This window comes from Schistocerca nitens, chromosome 11 (assembly GCF_023898315.1).
Source record: "Schistocerca nitens isolate TAMUIC-IGC-003100 chromosome 11, iqSchNite1.1, whole genome shotgun sequence".
In the NCBI taxonomy this organism is placed as follows: domain Eukaryota; kingdom Metazoa; phylum Arthropoda; class Insecta; order Orthoptera; family Acrididae; genus Schistocerca; species Schistocerca nitens.
Genome location: NC_064624.1, coordinates 149,375,864 through 149,397,195, shown reverse-complemented (window position 1 = coordinate 149,397,195; position 21,332 = coordinate 149,375,864). Strand labels below are relative to the sequence as shown.

General features: G+C 55.4%; 18 non-coding genes and 1 pseudogene across 18 annotated transcripts; all 19 read left to right on the top strand.

Annotated features, from left to right (window-relative positions):
- The first annotated feature begins 722 nt into the window (after positions 1-722).
- On the top strand, positions 723-841 carry LOC126214375 (5S ribosomal RNA). Its single transcript, XR_007541840.1, has one exon. It is a non-coding gene; the product is annotated as a 5S ribosomal RNA (ribosomal RNA).
- An 847-nt stretch (positions 842-1,688) lies between these two features.
- On the top strand, positions 1,689-1,807 carry LOC126214374 (5S ribosomal RNA). Its single transcript, XR_007541839.1, has one exon. It is a non-coding gene; the product is annotated as a 5S ribosomal RNA (ribosomal RNA).
- An 847-nt stretch (positions 1,808-2,654) lies between these two features.
- Positions 2,655-2,773, top strand: LOC126214373 (5S ribosomal RNA). Its single transcript, XR_007541838.1, has one exon. It is a non-coding gene; the product is annotated as a 5S ribosomal RNA (ribosomal RNA).
- Positions 2,774-3,620: 847 nt separating this feature from the next.
- Positions 3,621-3,739, top strand: LOC126214372 (5S ribosomal RNA). The gene has a single exon (XR_007541837.1). It is a non-coding gene; the product is annotated as a 5S ribosomal RNA (ribosomal RNA).
- Positions 3,740-4,591: 852 nt separating this feature from the next.
- On the top strand, positions 4,592-4,710 carry LOC126214371 (5S ribosomal RNA). The gene has a single exon (XR_007541836.1). It is a non-coding gene; the product is annotated as a 5S ribosomal RNA (ribosomal RNA).
- Positions 4,711-5,562: 852 nt separating this feature from the next.
- LOC126214369 (5S ribosomal RNA) lies at positions 5,563-5,681 on the top strand. The gene has a single exon (XR_007541835.1). It is a non-coding gene; the product is annotated as a 5S ribosomal RNA (ribosomal RNA).
- Positions 5,682-6,533: 852 nt separating this feature from the next.
- LOC126214368 (5S ribosomal RNA) lies at positions 6,534-6,652 on the top strand. The gene has a single exon (XR_007541834.1). It is a non-coding gene; the product is annotated as a 5S ribosomal RNA (ribosomal RNA).
- Positions 6,653-7,504: 852 nt separating this feature from the next.
- LOC126214367 (5S ribosomal RNA) lies at positions 7,505-7,623 on the top strand. The gene has a single exon (XR_007541833.1). It is a non-coding gene; the product is annotated as a 5S ribosomal RNA (ribosomal RNA).
- Positions 7,624-8,475: 852 nt separating this feature from the next.
- On the top strand, positions 8,476-8,594 carry LOC126214365 (5S ribosomal RNA). Its single transcript, XR_007541831.1, has one exon. It is a non-coding gene; the product is annotated as a 5S ribosomal RNA (ribosomal RNA).
- An 852-nt stretch (positions 8,595-9,446) lies between these two features.
- LOC126214364 (5S ribosomal RNA) lies at positions 9,447-9,565 on the top strand. Its single transcript, XR_007541830.1, has one exon. It is a non-coding gene; the product is annotated as a 5S ribosomal RNA (ribosomal RNA).
- An 847-nt stretch (positions 9,566-10,412) lies between these two features.
- On the top strand, positions 10,413-10,531 carry LOC126214363 (5S ribosomal RNA). Its single transcript, XR_007541829.1, has one exon. It is a non-coding gene; the product is annotated as a 5S ribosomal RNA (ribosomal RNA).
- An 852-nt stretch (positions 10,532-11,383) lies between these two features.
- Positions 11,384-11,502, top strand: LOC126214362 (5S ribosomal RNA). The gene has a single exon (XR_007541828.1). It is a non-coding gene; the product is annotated as a 5S ribosomal RNA (ribosomal RNA).
- An 847-nt stretch (positions 11,503-12,349) lies between these two features.
- LOC126214361 (5S ribosomal RNA) lies at positions 12,350-12,468 on the top strand. The gene has a single exon (XR_007541827.1). It is a non-coding gene; the product is annotated as a 5S ribosomal RNA (ribosomal RNA).
- An 852-nt stretch (positions 12,469-13,320) lies between these two features.
- Positions 13,321-13,439, top strand: LOC126214360 (5S ribosomal RNA). The gene has a single exon (XR_007541826.1). It is a non-coding gene; the product is annotated as a 5S ribosomal RNA (ribosomal RNA).
- Positions 13,440-14,291: 852 nt separating this feature from the next.
- Positions 14,292-14,410, top strand: LOC126214358 (5S ribosomal RNA). The gene has a single exon (XR_007541825.1). It is a non-coding gene; the product is annotated as a 5S ribosomal RNA (ribosomal RNA).
- Positions 14,411-15,257: 847 nt separating this feature from the next.
- On the top strand, positions 15,258-15,376 carry LOC126214357 (5S ribosomal RNA). The gene has a single exon (XR_007541824.1). It is a non-coding gene; the product is annotated as a 5S ribosomal RNA (ribosomal RNA).
- Positions 15,377-16,228: 852 nt separating this feature from the next.
- Positions 16,229-16,347, top strand: LOC126214356 (5S ribosomal RNA). Its single transcript, XR_007541823.1, has one exon. It is a non-coding gene; the product is annotated as a 5S ribosomal RNA (ribosomal RNA).
- An 847-nt stretch (positions 16,348-17,194) lies between these two features.
- Positions 17,195-17,313, top strand: LOC126214355 (5S ribosomal RNA). The gene has a single exon (XR_007541822.1). It is a non-coding gene; the product is annotated as a 5S ribosomal RNA (ribosomal RNA).
- Positions 17,314-18,165: 852 nt separating this feature from the next.
- Positions 18,166-18,285, top strand: LOC126214003 (5S ribosomal RNA; annotated as a pseudogene).
- Positions 18,286-21,332: the final 3,047 nt, after the last annotated feature.

Sequence of the window (21,332 nt, the reverse complement as noted above, 5' to 3'; positions counted from 1 at the left end):
AATTAACTCAGTTTGAGGGAGAATGTGCTAACCAAGTTTGCCAGGAAGGCTTTGAAAACGACAAAACGGTACGAATCGGCAGGTGATTTCTGAAATACGTCACCGCCTTTTGTTGTGTAGGAGTGTAGAGTTCCAAACTTGATTTGTAATCACGAATCTGTCCCTTAGTCGTCTCGTCTCGTCTCGTCTCGTCCCGCAGACGTTTGTCGTGCTTGCGCTGTCATATGGACCACGACCCGAGCGGCAGCGAGCGGCAGTCGAGCAAAGTCGGGACAAGTCGGGACGGGGACAGGGATAGGAATGGTGTGAATGCACTGCAAACTACGCACACACCCGGTGTGTGAGGCGAGGCGAGGCGAGGCGAGGCGAGGAAGCCCGCATCGCTACCAGTGGCGCCCTCCAGCACGACACTGCCACACCCCGCACAGGCCCTCCGCTGGACACCAGGGACAAGATGCGTCCTCCGCTAGTGTCGAAGGCTGCACGCGCCCAGCGAATGACAGGAGGTGCAACGAGCAGCAGTGCGTCTCACACACGCGGCGGTGCGCCCGCTAATTCGGCCGTCGCTCTGCTGGGACGCCGGGCGCGTCCCCCGCGCCGTCCTCGAGGAACTGGCTGTTGCGGAAGGAAGTGCTTTCGTCAAATGCGGCCGAAAACTAACATTTTGTGTGTTGGGAGAGAAGCCGAACGCGAATTCTGCCGTGCTCCTACGTTACATGAGTGCCAACGGCCATACCACGATGAATACACCGGTTCTCGTCCGATCACCGAAGTTAAGCATCATTGGGCCCGGTTAGTACTTGGATGGGTGACCGCCTGGGAAACCCGGGTGCTGTTGGCTTCCCTCCTTTTTTTTTTTGTTTTATTTCGCTACCCCTACCAGCCCAATTTTCAAACCACCTTTCTGTTGTGACAAAGATGCTTCCTTAAGCCTTTTAAACTACTGCAATGGTACGAAAATGCAGTAATTAACTCAGTTTGAGGGAGAATGTGCTAACCAAGTTTGCCAGGAAGGCTTTGAAAACGACAAAACGGTACGAATCGGCAGGTGATTTCTGAAATACGTCACCGCCTTTTGTTGTGTAGGAGTGTAGAGTTCCAAACTTGATTTGTAATCACGAATCTGTCCCTTAGTCGTCTCGTCTCGTCTCGTCTCGTCCCGCAGACGTTTGTCGTGCTTGCGCTGTCATATGGACCACGACCCGAGCGGCAGCGAGCGGCAGTCGAGCAAAGTCGGGACAAGTCGGGACGGGGACAGGGATAGGAATGGTGTGAATGCACTGCAAACTACGCACACACCCGGTGTGTGAGGCGAGGCGAGGCGAGGCGAGGCGAGGAAGCCCGCATCGCTACCAGTGGCGCCCTCCAGCACGACACTGCCACACCCCGCACAGGCCCTCCGCTGGACACCAGGGACAAGATGCGTCCTCCGCTAGTGTCGAAGGCTGCACGCGCCCAGCGAATGACAGGAGGTGCAACGAGCAGCAGTGCGTCTCACACACGCGGCGGTGCGCCCGCTAATTCGGCCGTCGCTCTGCTGGGACGCCGGGCGCGTCCCCCGCGCCGTCCTCGAGGAACTGGCTGTTGCGGAAGGAAGTGCTTTCGTCAAATGCGGCCGAAAACTAACATTTTGTGTGTTGGGAGAGAAGCCGAACGCGAATTCTGCCGTGCTCCTACGTTACATGAGTGCCAACGGCCATACCACGATGAATACACCGGTTCTCGTCCGATCACCGAAGTTAAGCATCATTGGGCCCGGTTAGTACTTGGATGGGTGACCGCCTGGGAAACCCGGGTGCTGTTGGCTTCCCTCCTTTTTTTTTTTGTTTTATTTCGCTACCCCTACCAGCCCAATTTTCAAACCACCTTTCTGTTGTGACAAAGATGCTTCCTTAAGCCTTTTAAACTACTGCAATGGTACGAAAATGCAGTAATTAACTCAGTTTGAGGGAGAATGTGCTAACCAAGTTTGCCAGGAAGGCTTTGAAAACGACAAAACGGTACGAATCGGCAGGTGATTTCTGAAATACGTCACCGCCTTTTGTTGTGTAGGAGTGTAGAGTTCCAAACTTGATTTGTAATCACGAATCTGTCCCTTAGTCGTCTCGTCTCGTCTCGTCTCGTCCCGCAGACGTTTGTCGTGCTTGCGCTGTCATATGGACCACGACCCGAGCGGCAGCGAGCGGCAGTCGAGCAAAGTCGGGACAAGTCGGGACGGGGACAGGGATAGGAATGGTGTGAATGCACTGCAAACTACGCACACACCCGGTGTGTGAGGCGAGGCGAGGCGAGGCGAGGCGAGGAAGCCCGCATCGCTACCAGTGGCGCCCTCCAGCACGACACTGCCACACCCCGCACAGGCCCTCCGCTGGACACCAGGGACAAGATGCGTCCTCCGCTAGTGTCGAAGGCTGCACGCGCCCAGCGAATGACAGGAGGTGCAACGAGCAGCAGTGCGTCTCACACACGCGGCGGTGCGCCCGCTAATTCGGCCGTCGCTCTGCTGGGACGCCGGGCGCGTCCCCCGCGCCGTCCTCGAGGAACTGGCTGTTGCGGAAGGAAGTGCTTTCGTCAAATGCGGCCGAAAACTAATATTTTGTGTGTTGGGAGAGAAGCCGAACGCGAATTCTGCCGTGCTCCTACGTTACATGAGTGCCAACGGCCATACCACGATGAATACACCGGTTCTCGTCCGATCACCGAAGTTAAGCATCATTGGGCCCGGTTAGTACTTGGATGGGTGACCGCCTGGGAAACCCGGGTGCTGTTGGCTTCCCTCCTTTTTTTTTTTGTTTTATTTCGCTACCCCTACCAGCCCAATTTTCAAACCACCTTTCTGTTGTGACAAAGATGCTTCCTTAAGCCTTTTAAACTACTGCAATGGTACGAAAATGCAGTAATTAACTCAGTTTGAGGGAGAATGTGCTAACCAAGTTTGCCAGGAAGGCTTTGAAAACGACAAAACGGTACGAATCGGCAGGTGATTTCTGAAATACGTCACCGCCTTTTGTTGTGTAGGAGTGTAGAGTTCCAAACTTGATTTGTAATCACGAATCTGTCCCTTAGTCGTCTCGTCTCGTCTCGTCTCGTCCCGCAGACGTTTGTCGTGCTTGCGCTGTCATATGGACCACGACCCGAGCGGCAGCGAGCGGCAGTCGAGCAAAGTCGGGACAAGTCGGGACGGGGACAGGGATAGGAATGGTGTGAATGCACTGCAAACTACGCACACACCCGGTGTGTGAGGCGAGGCGAGGCGAGGCGAGGCGAGGAAGCCCGCATCGCTACCAGTGGCGCCCTCCAGCACGACACTGCCACACCCCGCACAGGCCCTCCGCTGGACACCAGGGACAAGATGCGTCCTCCGCTAGTGTCGAAGGCTGCACGCGCCCAGCGAATGACAGGAGGTGCAACGAGCAGCAGTGCGTCTCACACACGCGGCGGTGCGCCCGCTAATTCGGCCGTCGCTCTGCTGGGACGCCGGGCGCGTCCCCCGCGCCGTCCTCGAGGAACTGGCTGTTGCGGAAGGAAGTGCTTTCGTCAAATGCGGCCGAAAACTAACATTTTGTGTGTTGGGAGAGAAGCCGAACGCGAATTCTGCCGTGCTCCTACGTTACATGAGTGCCAACGGCCATACCACGATGAATACACCGGTTCTCGTCCGATCACCGAAGTTAAGCATCATTGGGCCCGGTTAGTACTTGGATGGGTGACCGCCTGGGAAACCCGGGTGCTGTTGGCTTCCCTCCTTTTTTTTTTTGTTTTATTTCGCTACCCCTACCAGCCCAATTTTCAAACCACCTTTCTGTTGTGACAAAGATGCTTCCTTAAGCCTTTTAAACTACTGCAATGGTACGAAAATGCAGTAATTAACTCAGTTTGAGGGAGAATGTGCTAACCAAGTTTGCCAGGAAGGCTTTGAAAACGACAAAACGGTACGAATCGGCAGGTGATTTCTGAAATACGTCACCGCCTTTTGTTGTGTAGGAGTGTAGAGTTCCAAACTTGATTTGTAATCACGAATCTGTCCCTTAGTCGTCTCGTCTCGTCTCGTCTCGTCCCGCAGACGTTTGTCGTGCTTGCGCTGTCATATGGACCACGACCCGAGCGGCAGCGAGCGGCAGTCGAGCAAAGTCGGGACAAGTCGGGACGGGGACAGGGATAGGAATGGTGTGAATGCACTGCAAACTACGCACACACCCGGTGTGTGAGGCGAGGCGAGGCGAGGCGAGGCGAGGCGAGGAAGCCCGCATCGCTACCAGTGGCGCCCTCCAGCACGACACTGCCACACCCCGCACAGGCCCTCCGCTGGACACCAGGGACAAGATGCGTCCTCCGCTAGTGTCGAAGGCTGCACGCGCCCAGCGAATGACAGGAGGTGCAACGAGCAGCAGTGCGTCTCACACACGCGGCGGTGCGCCCGCTAATTCGGCCGTCGCTCTGCTGGGACGCCGGGCGCGCCCCCCGCGCCGTCCTCGAGGAACTGGCTGTTGCGGAAGGAAGTGCTTTCGTCAAATGCGGCCGAAAACTAACATTTTGTGTGTTGGGAGAGAAGCCGAACGCGAATTCTGCCGTGCTCCTACGTTACATGAGTGCCAACGGCCATACCACGATGAATACACCGGTTCTCGTCCGATCACCGAAGTTAAGCATCATTGGGCCCGGTTAGTACTTGGATGGGTGACCGCCTGGGAAACCCGGGTGCTGTTGGCTTCCCTCCTTTTTTTTTTTGTTTTATTTCGCTACCCCTACCAGCCCAATTTTCAAACCACCTTTCTGTTGTGACAAAGATGCTTCCTTAAGCCTTTTAAACTACTGCAATGGTACGAAAATGCAGTAATTAACTCAGTTTGAGGGAGAATGTGCTAACCAAGTTTGCCAGGAAGGCTTTGAAAACGACAAAACGGTACGAATCGGCAGGTGATTTCTGAAATACGTCACCGCCTTTTGTTGTGTAGGAGTGTAGAGTTCCAAACTTGATTTGTAATCACGAATCTGTCCCTTAGTCGTCTCGTCTCGTCTCGTCTCGTCCCGCAGACGTTTGTCGTGCTTGCGCTGTCATATGGACCACGACCCGAGCGGCAGCGAGCGGCAGTCGAGCAAAGTCGGGACAAGTCGGGACGGGGACAGGGATAGGAATGGTGTGAATGCACTGCAAACTACGCACACACCCGGTGTGTGAGGCGAGGCGAGGCGAGGCGAGGCGAGGCGAGGAAGCCCGCATCGCTACCAGTGGCGCCCTCCAGCACGACACTGCCACACCCCGCACAGGCCCTCCGCTGGACACCAGGGACAAGATGCGTCCTCCGCTAGTGTCGAAGGCTGCACGCGCCCAGCGAATGACAGGAGGTGCAACGAGCAGCAGTGCGTCTCACACACGCGGCGGTGCGCCCGCTAATTCGGCCGTCGCTCTGCTGGGACGCCGGGCGCGTCCCCCGCGCCGTCCTCGAGGAACTGGCTGTTGCGGAAGGAAGTGCTTTCGTCAAATGCGGCCGAAAACTAACATTTTGTGTGTTGGGAGAGAAGCCGAACGCGAATTCTGCCGTGCTCCTACGTTACATGAGTGCCAACGGCCATACCACGATGAATACACCGGTTCTCGTCCGATCACCGAAGTTAAGCATCATTGGGCCCGGTTAGTACTTGGATGGGTGACCGCCTGGGAAACCCGGGTGCTGTTGGCTTCCCTCCTTTTTTTTTTTGTTTTATTTCGCTACCCCTACCAGCCCAATTTTCAAACCACCTTTCTGTTGTGACAAAGATGCTTCCTTAAGCCTTTTAAACTACTGCAATGGTACGAAAATGCAGTAATTAACTCAGTTTGAGGGAGAATGTGCTAACCAAGTTTGCCAGGAAGGCTTTGAAAACGACAAAACGGTACGAATCGGCAGGTGATTTCTGAAATACGTCACCGCCTTTTGTTGTGTAGGAGTGTAGAGTTCCAAACTTGATTTGTAATCACGAATCTGTCCCTTAGTCGTCTCGTCTCGTCTCGTCTCGTCCCGCAGACGTTTGTCGTGCTTGCGCTGTCATATGGACCACGACCCGAGCGGCAGCGAGCGGCAGTCGAGCAAAGTCGGGACAAGTCGGGACGGGGACAGGGATAGGAATGGTGTGAATGCACTGCAAACTACGCACACACCCGGTGTGTGAGGCGAGGCGAGGCGAGGCGAGGCGAGGCGAGGAAGCCCGCATCGCTACCAGTGGCGCCCTCCAGCACGACACTGCCACACCCCGCACAGGCCCTCCGCTGGACACCAGGGACAAGATGCGTCCTCCGCTAGTGTCGAAGGCTGCACGCGCCCAGCGAATGACAGGAGGTGCAACGAGCAGCAGTGCGTCTCACACACGCGGCGGTGCGCCCGCTAATTCGGCCGTCGCTCTGCTGGGACGCCGGGCGCGCCCCCCGCGCCGTCCTCGAGGAACTGGCTGTTGCGGAAGGAAGTGCTTTCGTCAAATGCGGCCGAAAACTAACATTTTGTGTGTTGGGAGAGAAGCCGAACGCGAATTCTGCCGTGCTCCTACGTTACATGAGTGCCAACGGCCATACCACGATGAATACACCGGTTCTCGTCCGATCACCGAAGTTAAGCATCATTGGGCCCGGTTAGTACTTGGATGGGTGACCGCCTGGGAAACCCGGGTGCTGTTGGCTTCCCTCCTTTTTTTTTTTGTTTTATTTCGCTACCCCTACCAGCCCAATTTTCAAACCACCTTTCTGTTGTGACAAAGATGCTTCCTTAAGCCTTTTAAACTACTGCAATGGTACGAAAATGCAGTAATTAACTCAGTTTGAGGGAGAATGTGCTAACCAAGTTTGCCAGGAAGGCTTTGAAAACGACAAAACGGTACGAATCGGCAGGTGATTTCTGAAATACGTCACCGCCTTTTGTTGTGTAGGAGTGTAGAGTTCCAAACTTGATTTGTAATCACGAATCTGTCCCTTAGTCGTCTCGTCTCGTCTCGTCTCGTCCCGCAGACGTTTGTCGTGCTTGCGCTGTCATATGGACCACGACCCGAGCGGCAGCGAGCGGCAGTCGAGCAAAGTCGGGACAAGTCGGGACGGGGACAGGGATAGGAATGGTGTGAATGCACTGCAAACTACGCACACACCCGGTGTGTGAGGCGAGGCGAGGCGAGGCGAGGCGAGGCGAGGAAGCCCGCATCGCTACCAGTGGCGCCCTCCAGCACGACACTGCCACACCCCGCACAGGCCCTCCGCTGGACACCAGGGACAAGATGCGTCCTCCGCTAGTGTCGAAGGCTGCACGCGCCCAGCGAATGACAGGAGGTGCAACGAGCAGCAGTGCGTCTCACACACGCGGCGGTGCGCCCGCTAATTCGGCCGTCGCTCTGCTGGGACGCCGGGCGCGTCCCCCGCGCCGTCCTCGAGGAACTGGCTGTTGCGGAAGGAAGTGCTTTCGTCAAATGCGGCCGAAAACTAACATTTTGTGTGTTGGGAGAGAAGCCGAACGCGAATTCTGCCGTGCTCCTACGTTACATGAGTGCCAACGGCCATACCACGATGAATACACCGGTTCTCGTCCGATCACCGAAGTTAAGCATCATTGGGCCCGGTTAGTACTTGGATGGGTGACCGCCTGGGAAACCCGGGTGCTGTTGGCTTCCCTCCTTTTTTTTTTTGTTTTATTTCGCTACCCCTACCAGCCCAATTTTCAAACCACCTTTCTGTTGTGACAAAGATGCTTCCTTAAGCCTTTTAAACTACTGCAATGGTACGAAAATGCAGTAATTAACTCAGTTTGAGGGAGAATGTGCTAACCAAGTTTGCCAGGAAGGCTTTGAAAACGACAAAACGGTACGAATCGGCAGGTGATTTCTGAAATACGTCACCGCCTTTTGTTGTGTAGGAGTGTAGAGTTCCAAACTTGATTTGTAATCACGAATCTGTCCCTTAGTCGTCTCGTCTCGTCTCGTCTCGTCCCGCAGACGTTTGTCGTGCTTGCGCTGTCATATGGACCACGACCCGAGCGGCAGCGAGCGGCAGTCGAGCAAAGTCGGGACAAGTCGGGACGGGGACAGGGATAGGAATGGTGTGAATGCACTGCAAACTACGCACACACCCGGTGTGTGAGGCGAGGCGAGGCGAGGCGAGGCGAGGCGAGGAAGCCCGCATCGCTACCAGTGGCGCCCTCCAGCACGACACTGCCACACCCCGCACAGGCCCTCCGCTGGACACCAGGGACAAGATGCGTCCTCCGCTAGTGTCGAAGGCTGCACGCGCCCAGCGAATGACAGGAGGTGCAACGAGCAGCAGTGCGTCTCACACACGCGGCGGTGCGCCCGCTAATTCGGCCGTCGCTCTGCTGGGACGCCGGGCGCGCCCCCCGCGCCGTCCTCGAGGAACTGGCTGTTGCGGAAGGAAGTGCTTTCGTCAAATGCGGCCGAAAACTAACATTTTGTGTGTTGGGAGAGAAGCCGAACGCGAATTCTGCCGTGCTCCTACGTTACATGAGTGCCAACGGCCATACCACGATGAATACACCGGTTCTCGTCCGATCACCGAAGTTAAGCATCATTGGGCCCGGTTAGTACTTGGATGGGTGACCGCCTGGGAAACCCGGGTGCTGTTGGCTTCCCTCCTTTTTTTTTTTGTTTTATTTCGCTACCCCTACCAGCCCAATTTTCAAACCACCTTTCTGTTGTGACAAAGATGCTTCCTTAAGCCTTTTAAACTACTGCAATGGTACGAAAATGCAGTAATTAACTCAGTTTGAGGGAGAATGTGCTAACCAAGTTTGCCAGGAAGGCTTTGAAAACGACAAAACGGTACGAATCGGCAGGTGATTTCTGAAATACGTCACCGCCTTTTGTTGTGTAGGAGTGTAGAGTTCCAAACTTGATTTGTAATCACGAATCTGTCCCTTAGTCGTCTCGTCTCGTCTCGTCTCGTCCCGCAGACGTTTGTCGTGCTTGCGCTGTCATATGGACCACGACCCGAGCGGCAGCGAGCGGCAGTCGAGCAAAGTCGGGACAAGTCGGGACGGGGACAGGGATAGGAATGGTGTGAATGCACTGCAAACTACGCACACACCCGGTGTGTGAGGCGAGGCGAGGCGAGGCGAGGCGAGGCGAGGAAGCCCGCATCGCTACCAGTGGCGCCCTCCAGCACGACACTGCCACACCCCGCACAGGCCCTCCGCTGGACACCAGGGACAAGATGCGTCCTCCGCTAGTGTCGAAGGCTGCACGCGCCCAGCGAATGACAGGAGGTGCAACGAGCAGCAGTGCGTCTCACACACGCGGCGGTGCGCCCGCTAATTCGGCCGTCGCTCTGCTGGGACGCCGGGCGCGTCCCCCGCGCCGTCCTCGAGGAACTGGCTGTTGCGGAAGGAAGTGCTTTCGTCAAATGCGGCCGAAAACTAACATTTTGTGTGTTGGGAGAGAAGCCGAACGCGAATTCTGCCGTGCTCCTACGTTACATGAGTGCCAACGGCCATACCACGATGAATACACCGGTTCTCGTCCGATCACCGAAGTTAAGCATCATTGGGCCCGGTTAGTACTTGGATGGGTGACCGCCTGGGAAACCCGGGTGCTGTTGGCTTCCCTCCTTTTTTTTTTTGTTTTATGTCGCTACCCCTACCAGCCCAATTTTCAAACCACCTTTCTGTTGTGACAAAGATGCTTCCTTAAGCCTTTTAAACTACTGCAATGGTACGAAAATGCAGTAATTAACTCAGTTTGAGGGAGAATGTGCTAACCAAGTTTGCCAGGAAGGCTTTGAAAACGACAAAACGGTACGAATCGGCAGGTGATTTCTGAAATACGTCACCGCCTTTTGTTGTGTAGGAGTGTAGAGTTCCAAACTTGATTTGTAATCACGAATCTGTCCCTTAGTCGTCTCGTCTCGTCTCGTCTCGTCCCGCAGACGTTTGTCGTGCTTGCGCTGTCATATGGACCACGACCCGAGCGGCAGCGAGCGGCAGTCGAGCAAAGTCGGGACAAGTCGGGACGGGGACAGGGATAGGAATGGTGTGAATGCACTGCAAACTACGCACACACCCGGTGTGTGAGGCGAGGCGAGGCGAGGCGAGGCGAGGAAGCCCGCATCGCTACCAGTGGCGCCCTCCAGCACGACACTGCCACACCCCGCACAGGCCCTCCGCTGGACACCAGGGACAAGATGCGTCCTCCGCTAGTGTCGAAGGCTGCACGCGCCCAGCGAATGACAGGAGGTGCAACGAGCAGCAGTGCGTCTCACACACGCGGCGGTGCGCCCGCTAATTCGGCCGTCGCTCTGCTGGGACGCCGGGCGCGCCCCCCGCGCCGTCCTCGAGGAACTGGCTGTTGCGGAAGGAAGTGCTTTCGTCAAATGCGGCCGAAAACTAACATTTTGTGTGTTGGGAGAGAAGCCGAACGCGAATTCTGCCGTGCTCCTACGTTACATGAGTGCCAACGGCCATACCACGATGAATACACCGGTTCTCGTCCGATCACCGAAGTTAAGCATCATTGGGCCCGGTTAGTACTTGGATGGGTGACCGCCTGGGAAACCCGGGTGCTGTTGGCTTCCCTCCTTTTTTTTTTTGTTTTATTTCGCTACCCCTACCAGCCCAATTTTCAAACCACCTTTCTGTTGTGACAAAGATGCTTCCTTAAGCCTTTTAAACTACTGCAATGGTACGAAAATGCAGTAATTAACTCAGTTTGAGGGAGAATGTGCTAACCAAGTTTGCCAGGAAGGCTTTGAAAACGACAAAACGGTACGAATCGGCAGGTGATTTCTGAAATACGTCACCGCCTTTTGTTGTGTAGGAGTGTAGAGTTCCAAACTTGATTTGTAATCACGAATCTGTCCCTTAGTCGTCTCGTCTCGTCTCGTCTCGTCCCGCAGACGTTTGTCGTGCTTGCGCTGTCATATGGACCACGACCCGAGCGGCAGCGAGCGGCAGTCGAGCAAAGTCGGGACAAGTCGGGACGGGGACAGGGATAGGAATGGTGTGAATGCACTGCAAACTACGCACACACCCGGTGTGTGAGGCGAGGCGAGGCGAGGCGAGGCGAGGCGAGGAAGCCCGCATCGCTACCAGTGGCGCCCTCCAGCACGACACTGCCACACCCCGCACAGGCCCTCCGCTGGACACCAGGGACAAGATGCGTCCTCCGCTAGTGTCGAAGGCTGCACGCGCCCAGCGAATGACAGGAGGTGCAACGAGCAGCAGTGCGTCTCACACACGCGGCGGTGCGCCCGCTAATTCGGCCGTCGCTCTGCTGGGACGCCGGGCGCGTCCCCCGCGCCGTCCTCGAGGAACTGGCTGTTGCGGAAGGAAGTGCTTTCGTCAAATGCGGCCGAAAACTAACATTTTGTGTGTTGGGAGAGAAGCCGAACGCGAATTCTGCCGTGCTCCTACGTTACATGAGTGCCAACGGCCATACCACGATGAATACACCGGTTCTCGTCCGATCACCGAAGTTAAGCATCATTGGGCCCGGTTAGTACTTGGATGGGTGACCGCCTGGGAAACCCGGGTGCTGTTGGCTTCCCTCCTTTTTTTTTTTGTTTTATTTCGCTACCCCTACCAGCCCAATTTTCAAACCACCTTTCTGTTGTGACAAAGATGCTTCCTTAAGCCTTTTAAACTACTGCAATGGTACGAAAATGCAGTAATTAACTCAGTTTGAGGGAGAATGTGCTAACCAAGTTTGCCAGGAAGGCTTTGAAAACGACAAAACGGTACGAATCGGCAGGTGATTTCTGAAATACGTCACCGCCTTTTGTTGTGTAGGAGTGTAGAGTTCCAAACTTGATTTGTAATCACGAATCTGTCCCTTAGTCGTCTCGTCTCGTCTCGTCTCGTCCCGCAGACGTTTGTCGTGCTTGCGCTGTCATATGGACCACGACCCGAGCGGCAGCGAGCGGCAGTCGAGCAAAGTCGGGACAAGTCGGGACGGGGACAGGGATAGGAATGGTGTGAATGCACTGCAAACTACGCACACACCCGGTGTGTGAGGCGAGGCGAGGCGAGGCGAGGCGAGGAAGCCCGCATCGCTACCAGTGGCGCCCTCCAGCACGACACTGCCACACCCCGCACAGGCCCTCCGCTGGACACCAGGGACAAGATGCGTCCTCCGCTAGTGTCGAAGGCTGCACGCGCCCAGCGAATGACAGGAGGTGCAACGAGCAGCAGTGCGTCTCACACACGCGGCGGTGCGCCCGCTAATTCGGCCGTCGCTCTGCTGGGACGCCGGGCGCGTCCCCCGCGCCGTCCTCGAGGAACTGGCTGTTGCGGAAGGAAGTGCTTTCGTCAAATGCGGCCGAAAACTAACATTTTGTGTGTTGGGAGAGAAGCCGAACGCGAATTCTGCCGTGCTCCTACGTTACATGAGTGCCAACGGCCATACCACGATGAATACACCGGTTCTCGTCCGATCACCGAAGTTAAGCATCATTGGGCCCGGTTAGTACTTGGATGGGTGACCGCCTGGGAAACCCGGGTGCTGTTGGCTTCCCTCCTTTTTTTTTTTGTTTTATTTCGCTACCCCTACCAGCCCAATTTTCAAACCACCTTTCTGTTGTGACAAAGATGCTTCCTTAAGCCTTTTAAACTACTGCAATGGTACGAAAATGCAGTAATTAACTCAGTTTGAGGGAGAATGTGCTAACCAAGTTTGCCAGGAAGGCTTTGAAAACGACAAAACGGTACGAATCGGCAGGTGATTTCTGAAATACGTCACCGCCTTTTGTTGTGTAGGAGTGTAGAGTTCCAAACTTGATTTGTAATCACGAATCTGTCCCTTAGTCGTCTCGTCTCGTCTCGTCTCGTCCCGCAGACGTTTGTCGTGCTTGCGCTGTCATATGGACCACGACCCGAGCGGCAGCGAGCGGCAGTCGAGCAAAGTCGGGACAAGTCGGGACGGGGACAGGGATAGGAATGGTGTGAATGCACTGCAAACTACGCACACACCCGGTGTGTGAGGCGAGGCGAGGCGAGGCGAGGCGAGGCGAGGAAGCCCGCATCGCTACCAGTGGCGCCCTCCAGCACGACACTGCCACACCCCGCACAGGCCCTCCGCTGGACACCAGGGACAAGATGCGTCCTCCGCTAGTGTCGAAGGCTGCACGCGCCCAGCGAATGACAGGAGGTGCAACGAGCAGCAGTGCGTCTCACACACGCGGCGGTGCGCCCGCTAATTCGGCCGTCGCTCTGCTGGGACGCCGGGCGCGCCCCCCGCGCCGTCCTCGAGGAACTGGCTGTTGCGGAAGGAAGTGCTTTCGTCAAATGCGGCCGAAAACTAACATTTTGTGTGTTGGGAGAGAAGCCGAACGCGAATTCTGCCGTGCTCCTACGTTACATGAGTGCCAACGGCCATACCACGATGAATACACCGGTTCTCGTCCGATCACCGAAGTTAAGCATCATTGGGCCCGGTTAGTACTTGGATGGGTGACCGCCTGGGAAACCCGGGTGCTGTTGGCTTCCCTCCTTTTTTTTTTTGTTTTATTTCGCTACCCCTACCAGCCCAATTTTCAAACCACCTTTCTGTTGTGACAAAGATGCTTCCTTAAGCCTTTTAAACTACTGCAATGGTACGAAAATGCAGTAATTAACTCAGTTTGAGGGAGAATGTGCTAACCAAGTTTGCCAGGAAGGCTTTGAAAACGACAAAACGGTACGAATCGGCAGGTGATTTCTGAAATACGTCACCGCCTTTTGTTGTGTAGGAGTGTAGAGTTCCAAACTTGATTTGTAATCACGAATCTGTCCCTTAGTCGTCTCGTCTCGTCTCGTCTCGTCCCGCAGACGTTTGTCGTGCTTGCGCTGTCATATGGACCACGACCCGAGCGGCAGCGAGCGGCAGTCGAGCAAAGTCGGGACAAGTCGGGACGGGGACAGGGATAGGAATGGTGTGAATGCACTGCAAACTACGCACACACCCGGTGTGTGAGGCGAGGCGAGGCGAGGCGAGGCGAGGCGAGGAAGCCCGCATCGCTACCAGTGGCGCCCTCCAGCACGACACTGCCACACCCCGCACAGGCCCTCCGCTGGACACCAGGGACAAGATGCGTCCTCCGCTAGTGTCGAAGGCTGCACGCGCCCAGCGAATGACAGGAGGTGCAACGAGCAGCAGTGCGTCTCACACACGCGGCGGTGCGCCCGCTAATTCGGCCGTCGCTCTGCTGGGACGCCGGGCGCGTCCCCCGCGCCGTCCTCGAGGAACTGGCTGTTGCGGAAGGAAGTGCTTTCGTCAAATGCGGCCGAAAACTAACATTTTGTGTGTTGGGAGAGAAGCCGAACGCGAATTCTGCCGTGCTCCTACGTTACATGAGTGCCAACGGCCATACCACGATGAATACACCGGTTCTCGTCCGATCACCGAAGTTAAGCATCATTGGGCCCGGTTAGTACTTGGATGGGTGACCGCCTGGGAAACCCGGGTGCTGTTGGCTTCCCTCCTTTTTTTTTTTGTTTTATGTCGCTACCCCTACCAGCCCAATTTTCAAACCACCTTTCTGTTGTGACAAAGATGCTTCCTTAAGCCTTTTAAACTACTGCAATGGTACGAAAATGCAGTAATTAACTCAGTTTGAGGGAGAATGTGCTAACCAAGTTTGCCAGGAAGGCTTTGAAAACGACAAAACGGTACGAATCGGCAGGTGATTTCTGAAATACGTCACCGCCTTTTGTTGTGTAGGAGTGTAGAGTTCCAAACTTGATTTGTAATCACGAATCTGTCCCTTAGTCGTCTCGTCTCGTCTCGTCTCGTCCCGCAGACGTTTGTCGTGCTTGCGCTGTCATATGGACCACGACCCGAGCGGCAGCGAGCGGCAGTCGAGCAAAGTCGGGACAAGTCGGGACGGGGACAGGGATAGGAATGGTGTGAATGCACTGCAAACTACGCACACACCCGGTGTGTGAGGCGAGGCGAGGCGAGGCGAGGCGAGGAAGCCCGCATCGCTACCAGTGGCGCCCTCCAGCACGACACTGCCACACCCCGCACAGGCCCTCCGCTGGACACCAGGGACAAGATGCGTCCTCCGCTAGTGTCGAAGGCTGCACGCGCCCAGCGAATGACAGGAGGTGCAACGAGCAGCAGTGCGTCTCACACACGCGGCGGTGCGCCCGCTAATTCGGCCGTCGCTCTGCTGGGACGCCGGGCGCGCCCCCCGCGCCGTCCTCGAGGAACTGGCTGTTGCGGAAGGAAGTGCTTTCGTCAAATGCGGCCGAAAACTAACATTTTGTGTGTTGGGAGAGAAGCCGAACGCGAATTCTGCCGTGCTCCTACGTTACATGAGTGCCAACGGCCATACCACGATGAATACACCGGTTCTCGTCCGATCACCGAAGTTAAGCATCATTGGGCCCGGTTAGTACTTGGATGGGTGACCGCCTGGGAAACCCGGGTGCTGTTGGCTTCCCTCCTTTTTTTTTTTGTTTTATTTCGCTACCCCTACCAGCCCAATTTTCAAACCACCTTTCTGTTGTGACAAAGATGCTTCCTTAAGCCTTTTAAACTACTGCAATGGTACGAAAATGCAGTAATTAACTCAGTTTGAGGGAGAATGTGCTAACCAAGTTTGCCAGGAAGGCTTTGAAAACGACAAAACGGTACGAATCGGCAGGTGATTTCTGAAATACGTCACCGCCTTTTGTTGTGTAGGAGTGTAGAGTTCCAAACTTGATTTGTAATCACGAATCTGTCCCTTAGTCGTCTCGTCTCGTCTCGTCTCGTCCCGCAGACGTTTGTCGTGCTTGCGCTGTCATATGGACCACGACCCGAGCGGCAGCGAGCGGCAGTCGAGCAAAGTCGGGACAAGTCGGGACGGGGACAGGGATAGGAATGGTGTGAATGCACTGCAAACTACGCACACACCCGGTGTGTGAGGCGAGGCGAGGCGAGGCGAGGCGAGGCGAGGAAGCCCGCATCGCTACCAGTGGCGCCCTCCAGCACGACACTGCCACACCCCGCACAGGCCCTCCGCTGGACACCAGGGACAAGATGCGTCCTCCGCTAGTGTCGAAGGCTGCACGCGCCCAGCGAATGACAGGAGGTGCAACGAGCAGCAGTGCGTCTCACACACGCGGCGGTGCGCCCGCTAATTCGGCCGTCGCTCTGCTGGGACGCCGGGCGCGTCCCCCGCGCCGTCCTCGAGGAACTGGCTGTTGCGGAAGGAAGTGCTTTCGTCAAATGCGGCCGAAAACTAACATTTTGTGTGTTGGGAGAGAAGCCGAACGCGAATTCTGCCGTGCTCCTACGTTACATGAGTGCCAACGGCCATACCACGATGAATACACCGGTTCTCGTCCGATCACCGAAGTTAAGCATCATTGGGCCCGGTTAGTACTTGGATGGGTGACCGCCTGGGAAACCCGGGTGCTGTTGGCTTCCCTCCTTTTTTTTTTTGTTTTATGTCGCTACCCCTACCAGCCCAATTTTCAAACCACCTTTCTGTTGTGACAAAGATGCTTCCTTAAGCCTTTTAAACTACTGCAATGGTACGAAAATGCAGTAATTAACTCAGTTTGAGGGAGAATGTGCTAACCAAGTTTGCCAGGAAGGCTTTGAAAACGACAAAACGGTACGAATCGGCAGGTGATTTCTGAAATACGTCACCGCCTTTTGTTGTGTAGGAGTGTAGAGTTCCAAACTTGATTTGTAATCACGAATCTGTCCCTTAGTCGTCTCGTCTCGTCTCGTCTCGTCCCGCAGACGTTTGTCGTGCTTGCGCTGTCATATGGACCACGACCCGAGCGGCAGCGAGCGGCAGTCGAGCAAAGTCGGGACAAGTCGGGACGGGGACAGGGATAGGAATGGTGTGAATGCACTGCAAACTACGCACACACCCGGTGTGTGAGGCGAGGCGAGGCGAGGCGAGGCGAGGAAGCCCGCATCGCTACCAGTGGCGCCCTCCAGCACGACACTGCCACACCCCGCACAGGCCCTCCGCTGGACACCAGGGACAAGATGCGTCCTCCGCTAGTGTCGAAGGCTGCACGCGCCCAGCGAATGACAGGAGGTGCAACGAGCAGCAGTGCGTCTCACACACGCGGCGGTGCGCCCGCTAATTCGGCCGTCGCTCTGCTGGGACGCCGGGCGCGCCCCCCGCGCCGTCCTCGAGGAACTGGCTGTTGCGGAAGGAAGTGCTTTCGTCAAATGCGGCCGAAAACTAACATTTTGTGTGTTGGGAGAGAAGCCGAACGCGAATTCTGCCGTGCTCCTACGTTACATGAGTGCCAACGGCCATACCACGATGAATACACCGGTTCTCGTCCGATCACCGAAGTTAAGCATCATTGGGCCCGGTTAGTACTTGGATGGGTGACCGCCTGGGAAACCCGGGTGCTGTTGGCTTCCCTCCTTTTTTTTTTTGTTTTATTTCGCTACCCCTACCAGCCCAATTTTCAAACCACCTTTCTGTTGTGACAAAGATGCTTCCTTAAGCCTTTTAAACTACTGCAATGGTACGAAAATGCAGTAATTAACTCAGTTTGAGGGAGAATGTGCTAACCAAGTTTGCCAGGAAGGCTTTGAAAACGACAAAACGGTACGAATCGGCAGGTGATTTCTGAAATACGTCACCGCCTTTTGTTGTGTAGGAGTGTAGAGTTCCAAACTTGATTTGTAATCACGAATCTGTCCCTTAGTCGTCTCGTCTCGTCTCGTCTCGTCCCGCAGACGTTTGTCGTGCTTGCGCTGTCATATGGACCACGACCCGAGCGGCAGCGAGCGGCAGTCGAGCAAAGTCGGGACAAGTCGGGACGGGGACAGGGATAGGAATGGTGTGAATGCACTGCAAACTACGCACACACCCGGTGTGTGAGGCGAGGCGAGGCGAGGCGAGGCGAGGCGAGGAAGCCCGCATCGCTACCAGTGGCGCCCTCCAGCACGACACTGCCACACCCCGCACAGGCCCTCCGCTGGACACCAGGGACAAGATGCGTCCTCCGCTAGTGTCGAAGGCTGCACGCGCCCAGCGAATGACAGGAGGTGCAACGAGCAGCAGTGCGTCTCACACACGCGGCGGTGCGCCCGCTAATTCGGCCGTCGCTCTGCTGGGACGCCGGGCGCGTCCCCCGCGCCGTCCTCGAGGAACTGGCTGTTGCGGAAGGAAGTGCTTTCGTCAAATGCGGCCGAAAACTAACATTTTGTGTGTTGGGAGAGAAGCCGAACGCGAATTCTGCCGTGCTCCTACGTTACATGAGTGCCAACGGCCATACCACGATGAATACACCGGTTCTCGTCCGATCACCGAAGTTAAGCATCATTGGGCCCGGTTAGTACTTGGCTGGCTGCCCGCCTGGCAACACCTCGGTGCTCTGCGCTCCGCCGGCCCGTGGTGTTTACGTTCAGCGCGCCGCAGCGTGTGGTGTTCGCGAGGCGACTTGCTTGCTTTGCTGATTTTTCACGGTACGTACTGACAACGATGGAAAGTGAAGATCGGAACAATAATATTCAGTGCGAATTTAGCCGATCTGTCCCTCGTCCGACCGCTTTCGAAATTCATCATTGGATCCTTAATGATTTGAAAATCCCGGCTAGTGACATTTTCGGACTCCAATTGGACACTTTTTTAAATTCCGTCTTTTTGAAGTTAAGTAGTTCGGAACTCTGTGATACGGTTGTTAATGTCAATGATGGTGTGCGGCAATTTAAGCACGATAATCAAACCTTGAGTGACGTTAAAGTGACGAACGCGGGTTATGGCATACGGACTGTCAGGGTGTTCAATCTGCCTTTTGAAGTAAAAAACGACACCATTTCGCGATGTCTCGGCCCTTACGGCACTGTGCTTTCCGTTGTTAAAGAAAAATGGTCTGCCGCGTACCCCATACAATGTGAAAATGGGGTGCGAAGTGTACGAATGATTGTGCGAAAGCATGTGCCATCATTTGTTTACATGGCCGGGCACCGTGCCTTTATTACGTACAGTGGGCAACCGCAAACGTGTTCTTTTTGTAATCGGCCGGATCACTTTCGCCAAAATTGCCCGCGGCGTAAGGGGCCTTTGCAACTGCCGCTGGGCGAACACGGAAGCGAACCCATGAGTTGGGCGGCGGTCGCTTTAGGCGCCCCCCCACAGGCAGCTCGCCGTGTCGACCTTCCAGCAGCTATGGCCGCGTCCGTTGCTACTGTTACGGTGCCAATGCTAACCGATAGTGATCCCGTCATGTTAAACGCGGTAGCCCTACCGGAGACAGACGCGCGTGCAACAACCCCCGTCACGGGACCAGAACCCGCCCCGGTAGTTGCCCCCACAGTGACCATTGACTCAGTCCCGGAACTGGTCACCGACGAGACGCTCGCCCCCACAGCCGGTTCCAGTGTTGTGGCGGTCGATCAGTCTGTCACTTTAGCGGACATAGATAGAACAGTTTTCGTCCTCCCACAACAGGTGTCGGGAGTTTCGAATGTGGTCACGGCAGGCCGTGCGCACGTGGACCGTGCCCCCTCTCTCGAAAGACGAGCCTCGTCTTCTTCTGTTAGTGCGTCAGTTCGGTCGCGCAGTGACCCCGAACACGATGGGCGTGACAGAAGAAGGAGTTCATCGACCGATTCCCGACGGTCGTCCGCGAGGAGAGAGCGTAGTCCGTCGCCTGTCGGGAGACCGCTATCTCAAGGGAAGCCAAAACGGCAGCGGCGTAAGGGGGGGCAGCGCGATGGCGCGGCAGTTCGGCCCGGCGCGGCCGCTCACGTGACCCGATCAGCTGTAGGCGCGAGAGCGGACGGCAGCGGTGCTGGCGGCGGCCAGGCTGCGGGCTCGGAAGCGCACAGGGCCGAAGTGGTCCGGCATCTGCAAACTGTTATCCATCAATCGGACGCGTTACCTGCCAGTGAATCGGTTCCACAACCTGCCGTGACAGATCCGCCTCAGGTTACGAGTGTGCGCCCTGTCACACAGGACGCTGTAGCAACACAACATAGTAGAGACTTACCCACGATGTCTGTCGCGGGGGCGTCACCACCTGTTACCCGACTAGGGGCGTGGGGTGATGAGCCGCCCGATGATTAATTTACAACTACTTGAAGTGTGGCATTCCGTCTTTTAAGCACGCCGACGACAACCCATGCTGAGTCGTTTTTGTATTTGTATTTTACCGTTTTATCTTGTGAGTGTTTTTATTGTTTTATCTGTGTTTTCCTGGTTTTCTTCTTTTATGGTTGCTGGTAATCAGTTTACGGTACTAACGGTCAACGTTAATAAAATGCGTAGCCATCACAAAGCGATAGCACTGTATAATTTTTTAACTGAAAGCTGTTGTCAGGTAGCTTTTTTACAAGAGGTGACCACTGAAGCATTATCTTTTATCCGCGATTTTCACGAGTTCACTGCGTACGATAATATCATCGCGGATGACAGCACAGGCACTGCTATTTTAGTCCGATCGGACATCGAAGTGCAAAATATCGAATGCTTACCAAATGGGCGGGTCATAGTTTGTGAAATTAATGGTTACGCGTTTGTTAATGTTTACGCGCACTCTGGCAACAAACCTGCGCGGAATAATTTTTATGCTACCGAACTGTGCCAGGTTTTATATCAGAATAGAGATAATTTTATCCTCGGGGGTGATTTTAATGGTGTAATTGACGATCGCGATCAGGAACCACGGCCAAACCGGTGTGAGGAACTGAAGACGTTGGTTACTGGTTTACAGCTGCGAGACACGTGGCGGGTTCTCAACCCCCACCGTACAGCCTTTACGTATTTTTACGCTACCGGACATAGTCGTTTAGACAGGATTTACGTCTCGCCGCAGCTTGCACATACCGTTGTCGCTGCCGATGTGCAGCCGGTGATTTTTTCCGACCATTGTAGTTACATTTGTCAGCTCAATTTAGGTTTGTGCCCACGTTCGTCAGTTAAAAATATGTGGAAATTGAATTGCAGCATTTTAAATGATCCCTCTTTTAAAACGAGTTTTTTAAATATGTGGCACAACCTTGTGCAGAGCCGACCGGTCGGTTCCACCGCTATTTACTGGTGGACCGCGGTGGCCAAACCGGCGGTCAGAAAATTTTTAATTGATTTTAGTCGTGATGCGGCACGGTGGCGCCGGGCCACGGCCGACTTCTACCGCCAGTGTTTGCGCGAGCTCGCGCAGCGCGTTACTGCGCAGCCGGAACTGTTGCCCACCCTGCGCGAATTTAAAGCAAAGTTGCTGCGGGATTTGCGGCAGAAATGTGAGGGGCCAGTGAGGCGGAGCCAGCCCGTGGGCGCCGTGGTCGGCGAGACAGTCTCTGCGTACCACCTCCGTAGGGAGAGGTGCCGCCGCGCAAAACTCCGGCTCAACACGTGGACGCTCGCCGCCGGGATCAGTACCACGGACCACCAGGCGATTCAGGCGGAATTATATCAGTATTTCAAATCA